The sequence below is a fragment of the Nerophis lumbriciformis genome, linkage group LG21, assembly GCF_033978685.3.
Source record: "Nerophis lumbriciformis linkage group LG21, RoL_Nlum_v2.1, whole genome shotgun sequence".
Taxonomy (NCBI): Eukaryota; Metazoa; Chordata; class Actinopteri; order Syngnathiformes; family Syngnathidae; genus Nerophis; species Nerophis lumbriciformis.
This window is the reverse complement of record NC_084568.2, coordinates 25,376,112-25,392,892: the sequence shown is the minus strand read 5'-3', so window position 1 is coordinate 25,392,892 and position 16,781 is coordinate 25,376,112. Positions and strand designations below refer to the sequence as shown.

Genomic DNA, 16,781 nt, shown 5'->3' with positions numbered 1-16,781 from the left:
AATAATTTCCAGACACTCAAAAATATGAATACATAACCCTTTTTTATACTAAATAATTTTGTATTAAGAATTAGTGTTGGGACTGTTCACATTTGAAACTATACGATACAAAATCCTGGTACTTTGGAATCGATACTGGTACTCAACGGTACCAATTTTTGGTACTTTAGTGTCAGTGACGTGCGGTGAGGTTCATGGCTGGTGAGGCACTGACTTCATCACAGTCAGATTTACAAACATATGAACCCTAAAGAGTATCTTATTCACCATTTGATTGGCAGCAGTTAACGGGTTATGTTTAAAAGCTCATACCAGCATTCTTCTCTGCTTGGCACTCAGCATCAATGGTTGGAATTGGGGGTTAAATCACCAAAAATGATTCCCGGGCGCGGCGCCGCTGCTGCCCACTGCTCCCCTCACCTCCCAGAGGGTGAACAAGGGGATGGGTCAAATGCAGACGACACTTAGTGTGTGTGTGACAATCATTAGTACTTTAACTTAACTTTAACTTTACACATACAAACTGTAGCACACAAATAAGCACATTTAATAAAAGAAACGTTATTATGGTCTTACCTTTACTTATAAATTAAGTCCATGCGCCGCAACTAAAGCCCTCACTTAAACTTTCCACGTGCAAGATTGAATCTATTTAAAAAAGTGTAACCGAGGGTTTATAAATGTCGCCTATACTGTATGAAACTACAAAATAACAAACACGGAGGCTCCAGTTTACACGAGGACCACTTTATTTACCTTCTTTCAAAAACCTCCGCTCCACTCCGTGTCATCACTTCCGCTCTTAGCGCCTTCAAAATAAGAGCTCAAGGCATATACTGTATAACAGCGCATAACAGGAACATCACAAAGAGGAAAGCCCATGAAAATAGGTTATAAAAGTTATTTAGTAAGAAGCCAAAAAGTGCAAAAACAATAATGTTCGTGTTGGAGGAGTTGTGAATTAGATACACCTGCAGTCTGCAGGTGTACCTAATGTTGTGGCCCTGCAGTCATTCACAACTCCTCCAACACGAACATTATTGTTTTTGCACTTTTTGGCTTCTTATGAAATAACTTTTTTAAATAGATTCAATCTTGCACGTGGAAAGTTTAAGTGTGGGCTTTAGTTGATATAACAATTCTACGGCGGGGGTGCAGGAGGCGGGATTACTGGAGCCTCAGCCAGTGCGTCTTTTGCAGCCGTTTTATGATCACTCAGCCCAAGAAATACGTTACACAAATACAGTTGTTGACAAAATACACTGTACATTATATACCTCAGCTAACTAAACTATGGAAATGTATAATATAATTCATATAGCAATACAGTCTCACTGCACAGCAGGCCAGCAGTTAGCCGAGTCCGGAATCCATGTTGAGGCACTGAGTGACGTGCCTCAACTGGCTGCTGTTCACCGCACCGTCTCTTCTCAGTATTTGAACGACAAATGTGAAAATTCAGCGATTTTGAATACAAATAATCTAAAACTGGTGAAGTTAAATGGAAAATAACTTTATAGTATAATCACTGGATACATATAACAATTTAATTATTATTTTTTTTTTTTTTACTTTTTTTTTCTTTCCATGATGGCAGGTGAGGCGGGGCCTCACCTGCCTCTAGTGACTGCACGTCACTGTTTAGTGTGTGTTAATAAATATCAAATGTTTTTCATCATACAAAACATTTTGTTTACATTATTATAACTGATATCCTGTTGTTATAGCTTGTTTTACTACAACAGTCTCAATAGTTTCAATTAGAGTTGCAAAATGGCATTCGTGTATAGTTTATGGAGTGTTGGCTAGTCAGTTCAGTCTTTGCGGTCTAGTCTTTTGTTGCCCCTTAAAAAGTGTTAATACTGTAAGTAATAGTAGTTGTCATTAACACATTTGGAGGTGCTGAAATCGCTAATCAGTAGCATGTCAATACCAATGCTAATATATTAGCATCACGCTAGCGTATTTTTGGAAAAGTGAAGCTAGGCTAGGGCCGATAACAAATTTTGCTTGACATTACATTGACGATAAATGATATTATTGCCATTATTTTATTGAGACCAAATTAAACATTGATGAAATGATAATACATAATAATAATGCATGTAAATCCTTTCAAATGCAGTTAACTTGTATTTCTCTTATCTTTTAACATTGCAATTGTGAGTGTAAACTTCTAAATATCCAAGTTCAATAAAACAAACAAATATTACCAATAAAATATACTTTGTCTGTTCGCAAAACGTTGCACTTGAATTAAATTTAATAACTAAAAGCAATAAAATATGTTAAGAAGGGGTCAGGGCAGGCTCAAATATACACAACTAAGACAATAAATAAAATTGCCTAAATAAAGTATTGACAAACAACGTTGCACTTCAATATATGTTTTAAAAAGAAGTGCAGAGTAACAATATAAACTCTACAGTATAAGCAGATATATTAACAGGTCATATACAAAAACAAAACTTAAGTCTGGCAGATTCCAAGTGAGAAACACCAACATAACATGACAACATGACAAATGTCTATCAAATCTTTGCAGCACTTTAAAAATGCTAGTTTAATAAGAGTATTAAATGTCAGCATGTATTTAACCACACTTTCTCCAGCTTATTAGTGATTAGTGATCACCAGAGCCCAAAAAAAGACTACAGGCTGTATAGCGTGTTCTATTCGGGTGCCATTACTCTGTTACCGGTAGTAACAGTTAAAGACGCTACCTTAGTAGAAGCATTTCAGTGCTATCTTAAAACTCATTTGTATACTCTAGCCTTTAAATAGACCTCTTTTTAGACCAGTTGATCTGCCGTCTGTCTTTTCTGCTCTGCCTACACTCTCCTCAATGTCAATCAATCAATGTTTATTTATATAGCCCTAAATCACAAGTGTCTCAAAGGGTTGCACAAGCCACAGCGACATCCTCGGTTCAGATCCCACATCAGGGCAAGGAAAAACTCAACCCAGTGGGATGACAATGAGAAACCTAGGTGAAGACCGCAGATGTGGGTGACCCCCCCCCCATAATACAAATGAGTATTAAGATGGGACTTAAATGCTTCTACTGAGGTAGCATCTCTAACTGTTACTGGGAGGGCATTCCAGAGTACTAGAGCCCGAATAGAAAACGCTCTGGAGCCCGAATAGAAAACGCTCTATAGCCCGCAGACTGTGTGGAGAGGTTATCGGGTAGCCACGAATCAGCTTCCACGGAGGAGGCGCTGTCTGTTCAAAGTTGGGACAGGGGTGGACCACTTCTCTGTGCATCAGTTGGCGACGTCTCTGCACTGCTGACTTGTCTGAATATAAGAGGATCCCCAGCTGGCCCCACTATGGACTGGACTCTCACATTATGAAGTCGGGACCCGGGGCGGACCACTCCCTATGCATCAGTCGGTGTCTACATGGAAGACGATCCCCTGCTGGCCCCACTATGGACTGGACTCTCACGTTATTAACCGTATCCACTCAGCATTCATTGCACCGGTCACCCAGGAGAGTTCCCCACATCTGCGGTCCCTTCCAGGGTTTTCGTTGTTTTTTCTTGCCCTGATGTGGGATCTGAGCCGAGGATGTCACTGTGGCTTGTGCAGCCCTTTGAGACATTTGTGATTAAGGGTTATACAAGTAAACTTTGATTGATTGATTTCTATGAGCGCACACTATTTTGCACTCTTTAGTTTACACTGACCTGGCTTGCTCACCAAACGTGCAGGTTTGTGGTATTTGTGGGTTTTACGTGAATTGGTCGATACCCAAAAAGTACCGGATTTGGTACCCATCCATAAGTAAAATACATATAACTTATAAATGAAATGGATAAATGAATATTTACCATCATTTTTTTTGTTTTTATATAGCATCAGTCTTACATTACATTAATTAAAGACTCTTGTTGACAAAGAAGGCGATGAGCCAAGAGAGAGGAAGAGAGGGGCAAGCCATACTTTGCAACGCGTTATTTTCTTAATTCAATAGTGTTTCTCACCTTCCCTATAAAAGTGCTGGCATTTGCAACTAGGGTTGTCCAGATACCAATATTTTGGTACTGGTACCGGTACCAAAATGTATTTCGATACTTTGATACTTTTCTAAATAAAGGGCACCACAAAATAATTATTGGCTTTATTTTGACAAAAAAATCTTACAGTACATTAAACATATGTTTCTTATTGCAATTGAAGAACAATTTTGTCCTTAAATAAAATAGTGAAGTTTGTACTAGACAACTTGTCTTTTAGTAGTAAGTAAGCAAACAAAGGCTCCTAATTTGTATGCTGAAGTATGCAGTAACATATTGTGTCATTTCTCATTTCATTATTTTGTCAACATTATGAGGGACAAGGTGTAAAAAATAATTATCCACTTGTTCATTTACTGTTAATATCTGGTTATTTTCCATTTCAACATGTCTACACTTCTGTTAAAATGTAATAATCACTTATTCTTCTGGTGTTTGCATACTTTACATTAGTTTTGGATGATACCACAAATGTAGGTATCGATCCGATACCAAGTAGTTACAGGATCATACATTGGTTATATTCAAAGTCCTCATGTGTCCAGGGACGTATTTTCTGAGTTTGTAAACATAATATGAATTATTATAAAAGGAAAAAGGATTTTGTGACGATGAAAAATATCGATGTAATCATAGTAGTATCAACTAGGTACGCTATTGTACATGGTATCATTACAGTGGATGTCAGGTGTAGATCCACCCAAGGCATTTCTTTACATTCAGGCGCGCTAGCTTTTGTAGCTGTTGTATCCTCCTACGGTGTGTAGTGAAGCATGTTTAGCTATTCCTCGTCCTGCAGGGATGATACTTGTAAGAAACGCACTTTATTTGTCGCCATGGAGGCGAGGATTAGTGATTTAGAAGTAGCTAAAACACTGCAGACTACGGATGGATCTTCGCTGCTAGCTAGCTAGCCATGTCTTAAAACACCTCTTCCTGAGGGCGTTTCAGTGTTTAATTTCACCTTTATCTTTAGTTTTTAGTCCAAAATGCGTCTGTTCTCCCTTTTCTGTCTACACACGGTGTCTGCTTGTAAGTACTCTGTGATTGTGCGCTGCCGAACACGCTCATATGCTCGTAAAACCAGCAATGTATAGTACCGTTTTTGATTCATTAGTACAGCGATACCATACTAGTACCGGTATACCATTAAACCCTAATTGCAACTTTATCCACAGTGTTTGGCCGTACGATAACAGATGGTAAACGAAAACCAAGCAACATTTTTGTGAACATTTTTCATTGAAATAAGTGAGAAGTACAAGAACCGTGGATAACTGTACTTGCACACTAATATACTAGATCCACTATGGCCTGGACTCTCACACTATTATGCAAGGTCCACTCGGCGTCCATTGCATCGGTCGCCCAGGGGTGGGGGGTCCCCACATCTGCGGTCCCCTCCAAGGTTTCTCATTGTAATCCCATTGGGTTGAGTTTTTCCTTGCCCTGATGTGGGATCTGAGCCGGGGATGTCGTTGTGGTTTGTGCAGCCCTTTGAAACACTCGTGATTTAGGGCTATATAAATAAACTTTGATTGATTGGTTGATGGATACTTGTTAAAGTCTGTCGGTCTGGAACCCCAAGATGCAGAGACTGCAGGCGAAGCACAGGTAAACATATTTTATCTTGAAGACACAAAGGAATAATGCAGAAGGGAGGTGCACAGAAAACACAGGCGCACAAAACAAAATGATCTAGCCCAGTCCAGACGACACAGCTGGCATATATAGCATCCTGATTGGCAGCCAGGAACAGGTGTGCCTGTGATTACCAATCAGGGACAGGTGAGGAGGCCACATCCCAGACTGGAGCAATAGTGGCAAAAGAAGGCAAACGGGAAACAAAAAACTAAGTAAGAGCACTGGGCAGGAAATAAAACAAAATACAGGAACATAAGAAAATGAAGTCCAAACCTGTCATGACAGGACTGACTGAACTGAAGCCTCGCTTGATGAGGTCCGACAGGGGCCTGGTTGACATCATCTGGGATGAGCAGGTCAGGCCACGTGGACGGCGTCAGTCTTAAGGATTTTTCACTTTGATAAAGGAGGTGAGAAAAAAACCTAAAAGTAAAATAAACAATACAGTGTTAGTATTTAGGAGGGTAACTTCTTGTTACACTTGTATGACAGTTACAGGGGCCAGAACCTACATTTATATCTTTTAGATCAGGGGTCGGGAACCTTTTTGGCTGAAAGAGCCATGAAAGCCAAATATTTTAAAATGTATTTCCGTGAGAGCCATATAATATTTTTTAACACTGAATACAACTAAATGCATGCATTTTTAAGTAATACCAACATTTTTAGAGTACAATAAGTCTCTTATTCTTTTTAATAACATTGTTATTCTGAAGCTAACCAATAATAAATAAAATACTTCTTACCAATAATGCGACTTCTTGAACAGGTGCGGTAGAAAATGGATGAATGGATTAAAATCCATGAGAATGTTTTATATTTTTAACATTATTTTTAACACTGTGATTACCAGCGGAAGTATTCATTACTTATGTTAAGCAATGTCAGCAAAGATTTATCTGAGAGCCAGATGCAGTCATCAAAAGAGCCACATCTGGCTCTAGACCCATAGGTTCCCTACCCCTGTTTTAGATGCATGTTGGTGCTTAAAATGTTGTACTATTGTTCTACATCAGTGGTTCTTAACCTTGTTGGAGGTACCGAACCCCACCAGTTTCATATGCGCATTCACCGAACCCTTCTTAATATAAATATATAAATATATATTTTTTTTTTTCAAATTCAAGACAAAGTTATATGTTTTTGGTAACACTTTAGTATGGGGAACATATTCTAAGTAACAAAGACTTAATTTAGAGTTCTTTGGACACGAGGGGAACATATTCTAAGTAATAAAGACTTTATTTAGAGTTATTTGGTTAGGGTTAGGGTTAGGGTTAGAGGGTTAGGGTTATAATAAGTCCATGCCGAATAAGGCATTAGTATGTACTTAATGACTAGTTAAGAGCCAATATGTTACTAATTTGCATGTTAATAAGCAACTAATTAATGGTGAATATGTTCTCCATACTAAAGTGTTACCATGCTTTTTTTACTGGTGCATAAACTGAACAGTGCATGAACATCACCTTGTTCATACAACAAAACCAACACAGTGCATAAACTCACAACAAACTACACACCTGCAAATCAGTCAGCTGTTGCCGTACCCGTAGTACGCCGATAGGGAGAGGTTTGTATTTACACGATGAGTCGGGTGTGTTTTGACCTCCGCCGAACCCCTGAGGCCGACTCACCGAACCCCTAGGGTTCGATCGAACCCAGGTTAAGAACCACTGTTCTACATGATGTTGAAGTGTCACATAGGGAAACTGGTCTGTTTTTACCTTACCCCTAGTCAGGGCCGTAACTAGGATTTGACAAATACCAAAGGTCAAAAAATGGTGGTCTACGAGAAGCTTTGAAAGACTGAACTCATGGGTATCCCAGCACCATAATAATAATAAAAAAGTGGACTGTTACAAAATCATGCTGTCAGATATGTTAGATGATATACGGTAACGTAATACAAAACACAAAACCAGTGAAGTTGGCATGTTGTGTAATTTGTAAATAAAAACAGAATACAAGGATTTGCAAATCCTTTTCAACTTATACTCAATTGAATAGACTGCAAAGACAAGATATTTAATGTTCGAACTGAGAAACGTTTTTTTTTTTTTTTTGCAAATAGTCATTAACAATGGCAGCAACACATTGCAAAACAGTTGGCACATGGGGCATTTTTACCACTGTTACATGGCTTTTCCTTACAACAACAGTCAGTAAACGTTTGGGAACTGAGGAGACCAATTTTTTAAGCTTTTCAGGTGGAATTCTTTCCCATTCTTGCTTGATGTACAGCTTAAGTTGTTCAACAGTCCGACGTCTCTGTTGTGGTATTTTAGGCTTCATAATGCGCCACACATTTTCAATGGGAGACAGGTCTGGACTACATGCAGGCTAGTCTACAAACCCCGTTTCCATATCAGTTGGGAAATTGTGTTAGATGTAAATATAAACGGAATACAATGATTTGCAAATCCTTTTCAACCCATATTCAATTGAATGCACTACAAAGACAAGATATTTGGTGTTCAAACTCATACACTTTTTTTTTCTTTTTTGCAAATAATAATTAACTTAGAATTTCATGGCTGCAACACGTGGCAAAGTAGTTGGGAAAGGGCATGTTTACCACTGTGTTACATGGCCTTTCCTTTTAACAACACTCAGTAAACGTTTGGGAACTGAGGAGACACATTTTTTTAAGCTTCTCAGGTGGAATTCTTTCCCATTCTTGCTTGATGTATAGCTTAAGTTGTTCAACAGTCCGGGGGTCTCCGTTGTGGTATTTTAGGCTTTATAATGCGCCACACATTTTCAATAGGAGACAGGTCTAGACTACAGGCAGGCCAGTCTAGTACCCACACTCTTTTACTATGAAGACACGTTGATGTAACACGTGGCTTTGCATTGTCTTGCTGAAATAAGCAGGGGCGTCCATGACAACATTGCTTGGATGGCAACTTATGTTGCTCCAAAACCTGTATGTACCTTTCAGCATTACTTGTGTCTTCACAGATGTGTAAGTTACCCATGCCTTGGGCACTAATACACCCCCATACCATCACAGATGCTGGCTTTTGAACTTTGCGCCTATAACAATCCGGATGGTTCTTTTCCTCTTTGTTCCGGAGGACACGACGTCCACAGTTTCCAAAAACAATTTGAAATGTGGACGCGTCAGACCACAGAACACTTTTCCACTTTGCATCAGTCCATATTAGATGAGCTTGGGCCCAGCGAAGCCGGCGGCGTTTCTGGGTGTTGTTGATAAATGGCTTTGGCTTTGCATAGGATAGTTTTAACTTGCACTTACAGATGTAGTGACAAACTGTAGTTACATACAGTGGTTTCCTGAAGTTTTCCTGAGCCCATGTGGTGACATCCTTTACACGCTGATGTCGGTTTTTGATGCAGTACCGCCTGAGGGATCGAAGGTCACAAGCATTCAATGTTGGTTTCCGGACTTGCAGTGATTTCTCCAGATTCTCTGAACCTTTTGATGATATTACGGACCGTAGATGGTGAAATCCCCAAATTCCTTGCAGTAGCTCGTTGAGAAATGTTGTTCTTAAACTGTTCAACAATTTGATCACGCATTTCTTCACAAAGTGGTGACTCTCGCCCTATCCTTGTTTGTGAATGACTGAGCATTTCATGGATGCTGCTTTTATACCCAATCATGGCACCCACCTGTTCCCAATTAGCCTGTTCACCTGTGGGATGTTCCAAATAAGTGTTTGATGAGCATTCCTCAACTTTCTCAGTCTTTATTGCCACTTGTGCCAGCTTTTTTGAAACATGTTGCAGGCGTCAAATTCCAAATGAGCTAATATTTCCAAAAAATAACGACGTTTTCCAGTTCAATTTTGAAAACCGTACCAAAATTTACACCCCGAATGTGGAAAATGTGTGTTCATATTCCAATCAGTATTGGAGAACGATGTCGCCAGGAATACATTTGGAGTGCGATTTTATATGAAACGCATTGTCATTTCAATAACTGTCACCAGGCACAAGAACGAGATTTCCACAAAATCTGTCTATATGCAGCGCTGAGCCATGGCAGGGTGTAGGGCTGTAACCAACTCTGGACCCCTGACCAATCGCAACGGAATTAAGCTTTTCAGCCAAAAAGAGAAGATTGCAGATTCACCCTGGGCACAACTTGAGGTTGAGGCAGTGTTTTATTTAAAAAAAATTATATATATATATATATATATATATATATATATATATACGATGAGGTGGCGACTTGTCCAGGGTGTACCCCGCCTTCCGCCCGATTGTAGCTGAGATAGGCTCCAGCGCCCCCCGCGACCCCAAAGGGAATAAGCGGTAGAAAATGGATGGATGGATATATATATATATATATATATATATATACACATATATATATATATATATATATATATATATATATATATATATATATATGTATTCTTCCCTTATTAAAAGCCTCTGAAATAATCAGGGTTGAGCCCTTTTAGGAGTTCAAAACGTTACTTCACAGACCCTGGCACAGATGATTAAAATTTCCATGGTTTCCTCTGAGAAAAATGTGAGCAAAAATACTGTAAACATTCTTAGAGTAATTCATATTCCTTTAAACACAAATATATGGCTGCTGTCAACAAACAGGCTATGAACAGTAAATCTTGGGCCATGATTGCAAGCTTTGACAAAACAACACATTTATCTTGTTTACATAAGCTAAGTACTTATTTTCTTTTTGAGGGAAAAAAGGGCAGCAATATTTAGGTTGAGAACTTGAATAAAGATCTGTCTGTTGGCGTTTGTTTTGCGTGTGAATCAGATAGCTTTGCCTGACTGCGAAGTCCTGAAATAAGAAGCATCGCATTTTAAATAAATGCAAACTTGTTGTCTAATTCATTGGGTGGCCGACATGCAGCACCGTCCAAACACTCCAAACACAGAAATGATTCAAAACCAAAAATACACAAACATAATACATATAAGAAAATGTTGCAATAATATAGCAGGATCATAAACACGTGTTAAAGAAAAATTCGGCATATGCACATGCAAACAACTTAAAAAAAGAAATTCTGCAGGTAAGCAAGCGACCAGGAAGTTAGCCAGGCTACCAGAGGCGTCAAACTGAGAGATATCTCGCTTTAAAGACATGCTGCCGAGAGGCTCAGAAGAAAGTCGGCAGCATTTAGAGGTACATTTTTCTCTATCACTTGTGAAACTCTTCACTGTAAAAAGTGTTTACTCTGTACTTAAAAATATTAGGTTTCAACATGGCTAATTTCCATTTTGTTTCATGAAGTTGCAGAATTTCTCTAGTGAATGCTGTTTTGGGGGGTTGTTACGGCATTTGATCTTGCAGATTCTTTGAGATTGCAACAGTTTTCTAATTCATGTGGGCCTCGTGGTTATAGCATGATTGCCACAAAGTCAGGAGATCTGGGTTCAAATCTCTGTTTGGGCATCTCTGTGCAGAGTTTGCATGTACTCCTACGGTCTCCAGCTTTCTCCCACATTCCCCAAAATACAAACCCCGTTTCCATATGAGTTGGGAAATTGTGTTAGATGTAAATATAAACGGAATACAATGATTTGCAAATCATTTTCAACCCATATTCAGTTGAATATGCTACAAAGACAACATATTCGATGTTCAAACTGATAAACTTTTTTTTTTGTTGCAAATAATCATTAACTTTAGAATTTGATGCCAGCAACACGTGACAAAGAAGTTGGGAAAGGTGGCAATAAATACTGATAAATATTTCAAATTGTTTTTGGAAATATTTGACATCGTGTCATCCGGACCAAAGGGGAAGCGAACCATCCAGACTGTTATCGACACAAAGTTCAAAAGCCAGCATCTGTGACGGTATGGGGGTGCATTAGTGCCCAAGGCATGGGTAACTTACACTTCTGTAAAGGCACCATTAATGCTGAAAGGTGCATACAGGTTTTGGAACAACATATGCTGCCATCTAAGCGCCATCTTTTCATGGACGCCCCTGCTTATTTCAGCAAGACAATGCCAAGCCAAATTCAGCACGTGTTACAACAGCGTGGCTTCGTAAAAAAAGAGTGCGGGTACTTTCCTGGCCCGCCTGCAGTCCAGACCTGTCTCCCATCGAAAATGTGTGGCGCATTATGAAGCGTAAAATACGACAGCGGAGACCCCGGACTGTTGAACGACTGAAGCTCTACATAAAACAAGAATGGGAAAGAATTCCACTTTCAAAGCTTCAACAATTAGTTTCCTCAGTTCCCAATCGTTTATTGAGTGTTGTTAAAAGAAAAGGTGATGTAACACAGTGGTGAACAGCAACTACTTTGCCACGTGTTGCAGCCATGAAATTCTAAGTTAATTATTATTTGCAAAAAAAAAAAAAAGTTTATGTGTTTGAACATCAAATATCTTGTTTTTGTAGTGCATTCAATTGAATATGGGTTGAGAAGGATTTGCAAATCATTGTTTTCCGTTTATATTTACATCTAACACAATTTCCCAACTCATATTAAAACGGGGTTTGTAGGTCTGTTAGGGTTATTGGAGACTCCATATTGTCCATATGCATGAATCCAAGTGTGTTTTTGTATGTGTGCCATGCGATTGGCTGGCGACCATTCTAGGGAGTACCTCGCCTCTTGCCCTAAGTCAGCTGGGATACCTACAACCTGAATTAGGATAAGCGGTATAGAAAAATGGAGGCACTTTTAGTTTCAGATCGTTTTTGTATTTGGAGCGTTTTGACGTTGCTAATAGTAGATATGTGTGTATTTGCCACTTGCTGGTCACTCAGAGCTTTTTACACCTAATCGCGGCATTGGGAGTAGCAACTGGACCGCTATTGTTAATCTACGTTATTGTTGTTTTCTTCGCCACTATACACCAATATTCATTTATCCGAACTATCAACATTTTTAGATTAGACAACTACACTCGACAAAACTCCCCTGCAAAAAAATGAAGGTGAGTATTATAAGATACACGTTTATCTGTGAGTCTGGGTCATAGCTTTTAAATAGATCGAATGCAGCTGAGATAGGCTCTGCACCCCCTGCGACCACAAAAGGGACAAGCGGTAGAAAATTTAGGGATGAATGGATTTGCAAACAATTTTTTTGTATCCGACACTGCGACGCGAGCGCAATGATGTCGCGTTATCGATGGGAAAATGCATTTTTAGACAATATGATATGCCTGAGCGGCTAGGAGACACCGAGAGTAACAAGCGGTGGAAAATGGATTAGAAAGGACAGATTTAAAAAAATAATAATTGGAAAAAAAACAAATAAAAAACGTCTTCTTTTTTTTTAAAGTTGGGACTTCCCGCGGGCCGGATGTTGGACGGTGGCGGGCAACAGCCGGCCTGCAGGCTGTAGTTTGGGGACCCCTGCACTAGACAGTAAATCTTCCCTTTACTTGTAAATGAAGTCCATTCGCCTTTCCTTCTGGACGAAGATCTCTATGACTTTGTTGTGGAAGTCCTCCTTTTTCTCTTTTTCTTAGAGTTTTAATTGTCTCTCTTTCTCAATTGAGATAATTGCCACGAAATGCGAGCTCCTGTTTCCCCAAAAAGCAAGTGGTGTTTATCAGGTCTTTTAATATCTCACGATGTTCCTTTACATTGGCATTGTGGATTCTGATATCTAGTGTCATTTAGAGCCAGATCAATATTCCAAACGTTTTTAAAGAAATCTGACCTTGAATGTGGGCAGACGAGCTTTCATGTTTTTTGAAGCTTTTTGGCAGATTTTTGAGATCCTTCCCATCCCATCCAATTTCTACCGCTTGTCCCTCTCAGGGTTGCGACGGGTGCTAGAGCCTATCTCAGCTGCATTCGGGTGGAAGGCAGAGTACACCATGGACAAGTCGCCATCTCAGTATATCCCATTTGGGTCCAAACACGGTCACTCGTTGAGAATAAAAGCAGGGAAAGCAATAAAAAAAATACAATTGTAGCACAGCCACAAAGCCATTCTTTTCCAGTATACCAATCCTTTTGAAATGAACGCGTTATTTTCTGTCCTCGGACCACGCACCTTTGAATCAAATCTGGCAGCTCTGGCGTTAGTCTCCCAGTATTAATGACTTCTTGATTTGATTGAAAGTCCAGTCTTGAAAAATTCCATATTTTAGAAATCAAAACCTCCATTTTTAGGTTGAAAAAGCATAACAGTTTCCGGGAAGCGTAGCAGTTGTTGTCTGGTGTTTTCTTCCTCTTCTTCTCAAGGGTTAACCGCTGTTGGCAGTTCATGAACTTTTGATATATCACCCCCAACTTTGAGGCAGAGGGACTTGCTGCCTTTTCCCCGTGGCAACAAGCACGCGCCCCGTCGCACGCACACACTCAATACACTTTGTGTGTAGACGTGGAGGCACCACCTGTGTCTGCCTCACTTCTCGTCTGCCGCGTTATTTTCATCAGGAAACACGGAATTTCCGTGATTTTGACCAGGAAAATTATCAAAATGTACAGGAACCACACCAAAATCACATAGAAAGCATAGACCAAAAGACAAATATCAAGACTTATTTTATTTTATTACTTAGTTTTTGACCATCTCATGGTTAAGCAAGGTGAGGCCTTGCCTCACCTTGCCAGGTCCCTGCATGTGTGTATATTGTATATGCTGATGTAGTTGTGTTATAGTTGCAAAACATTTTTTTTAAAAAGCAGATACCGATAAAAAAGAATGATGTCGATATACTAGGGGTTTATCGATACGTTCAAATTTTTTGTTGCAGACATAATTTTTGACCCCATGAGCTTCCGTAGCCCTCGCCTTCCCCTTTACTTCCTTAGCGCCTCATAAGGCTTCATCTGACCATCACAGCAGGCACAACCACCAATAATGATTAACATTAAAAATAATATGAAACGGTATTTAAAATAGAAACACAACGTATCTCAAAATGTATTGTACTTTTGTGCACTTCACTGAGTTGACCTTCCATAACAACATGGGCAAAGGATTAGCAACTTTAGCATTAGCCGATACAGGAACTAAACAGTCACCACAACATAACGCTCAACAAGGCACCCATCTTGGAAACAAATGTAGCTTAATTAATACTTACGTGTTCCATTTTGTAGTAAGTTATGAGTTACTACAATACTGAACTCCTCAATCACTTTGTTCTTATTAGGACCCTTACCTAGCCGTCCAAAAATATGCCTGACCAATTTACCAACAAAACATACAGTAATAAAAACAATGGACATATATATATATATACAACCACAATAATAATCATTTAGCTTAATCACCATTTTTATCTTTGTGAAGGCTGGATTTCTCATGTAGCTCTTTCATCAAGGAGTCCTTAGAACAGCGTTTCTCAAAGTGTGGGGCGCGCCCCACTGGTGGGGAATAGAGACATGACAGGTGGGGCGCGAGGAACGGGAGGAAATTTCACTTTAAACATTTTTTTTATTATTATATTTTTAGATTATTTTTTTTACTATGCTTTCATTTTCTATACACACTGTAAATCACTTTGTGATTCTGTCTGTGAAATCCGCTATATAAATAAATGGAAATTACCGGTACTTATTTTTACTGTAGGCTTTATATTTCTCGGTAGGAGCGAAAGTTTGACAGACATAGCAACAGTAACTAATGGGGGCGGGGCTAAGCGGAACAAACTTTCGCGCGTATGGGTAGCAGGCTAATGTGTGGACCACAATTACACAAATATATACATTTGTGACTCGCACCTCAAAGGTCGTCGAGCCAGAGCCAGCGCCTGCAGAGAAACAAAAATCTGACGGGCACACACTGTGTCATTCACCGAAGCACTCGCGTCAAGGCAGCTCAGCCCCGAACTCAATGAGGTTTTAACAGATGTTGTGAGCGCGGTAAATGTGATCAAAACACGACCACTGAAAGTGCGACTGTTCTCTGCACTGTGTGAGGAAATGGGAGCTGATCATACAGCCGTGCTGTTTCACAGTGAAGCAAGTTGGCTCTCCCGGGGAAAAGTGCTGTCACTTGCCCTGTCTTGCCAAATGCATAGCTCCTCCTTTTTCTTTTTTTTTTGCAAAGATTGCAAAGTGGCACTTTTATTGTATTTATTATTGAACTTGATGCAAGTTATTTGATTTATTATTGAACTTGGTGCAAGTTATAACACTTTTTTTGATTTATTATTGAACTTGATGCAAGTTATAACACTTTTGTTTTATTTATTATTGAACTTGATGCAAGTTATAACACTTTTTTTGATTTATTATTGAACTTGATGCAAGTTATTTGATTTGTTATTTAACTTGATGCAAGTTATAACACTTTTATTTGATTTATTATTGAACTTGATGCAAGTTAACACTTTTTGATTTATTATTGAACGTGATGCAAGTTATAACACTTTTTAATGATTTATTATTGAACTTGATGCAAGTTATAACACTTGTTTTGATTTATTATTGAACTTGATGCAAGTTATAACACTTATTTGATTTATTATTGAACTTGATTCAAGTTATAACACTTTTTTTTATTTATTATTAAACGTGATGCAAGTTATAACACTTTTTTTGATTTATTATTGAACTTGATGCAAGTTATAACACTTATTTGATTTATTATTGAACTTGATTCAAGTTATAACACTTTTTTTGATTTATTATTGAACGTGATGCAAGTTATAACACTTTTTTGATTTATTATTGAACTTGATGCAAGTTATAACACTTTTGTTTTATTTATTATTGAACTTGATGGAAGTTATTTTATTTATTATTGAACTTGATGCAAGTTGTACTACAGCTGCACAGTTATTTTATTTATCATTGAACTTGATGTTATTTTATGTTATTGAGTTTGAATGTATACAACTTGATGTTCAATAAATTTGAAAATGTTAAAGCTTGGCATTAGCGCTCTGTTGGGGCGATGGGGGCAGGTGGGGCTTGAAAACTCCCCCTTGTCCAAAGTGGGGGATGACAAAAAAAGTTTGAGAACCACTGCCTTAGAAGCTTATAATAAATGTTTTGTGTAGAGTCATATTTATTTACTGGCAACAAATTGGTAGAGGCAGCACATTCACAGCTGGTGGCTTTGGAAAAGAAAATAATTACATCTGCTTTTCGCCTCGCACCGTTATCACCTGCGTGCGATAAGATGCGGCAGTATTTCAATTGTGACAACAATTACACTCCACCTCTGTACGTTT

The 16,781-nt window shown here is 38.8% G+C and overlaps 1 long non-coding RNA gene across 1 annotated transcript; it reads right to left on the bottom strand.

The window, feature by feature from the left end:
- Positions 1-5,522: 5,522 nt before the first annotated feature.
- On the bottom strand, positions 5,523-14,780 carry LOC133621347 (uncharacterized). The gene is made up of 3 exons (XR_009817647.2): positions 14,685-14,780; positions 5,939-6,088; positions 5,523-5,830 (listed from the first exon to the last, which is right to left on the bottom strand). It is a non-coding gene; the product is annotated as an uncharacterized lncRNA (long non-coding RNA).
- Positions 14,781-16,781: the final 2,001 nt, after the last annotated feature.